The sequence below is a fragment of the Penaeus monodon genome, chromosome 27 (assembly GCF_015228065.2).
Source record: "Penaeus monodon isolate SGIC_2016 chromosome 27, NSTDA_Pmon_1, whole genome shotgun sequence".
In the NCBI taxonomy this organism is placed as follows: Eukaryota; Metazoa; Arthropoda; class Malacostraca; order Decapoda; family Penaeidae; genus Penaeus; species Penaeus monodon.
In genome coordinates, this window is record NC_051412.1 from 3,977,544 (window position 1) to 3,977,833 (window position 290).

Below are 290 nucleotides of genomic sequence, written 5' to 3' on the forward strand. Positions count from 1 at the left end.
TCTAGCGAAGATGATAAATAGTCATCATACGTAAAAGGGAAAAATAGCGACGAACAAGCGCTGACCAAAGCAGCCCCCGCTTCCCAGGTTGTCGCTTCCATTAGTGTGATTCATGGGTGCATTATGGGAGCCTCGCCGGCTGACTGTCCCATCATGGGGCTGAAATGGGTACCGTTCCTGCCTTATAAAATGCGGGAGAAAGGGGAAAAGGTCAAGGAATTCTAAGACTGGTCAAGGTACTAGGATTCGCCGAGGGTTTTCCCTTTGGGAAGAAAATGTTTGGTATTCAT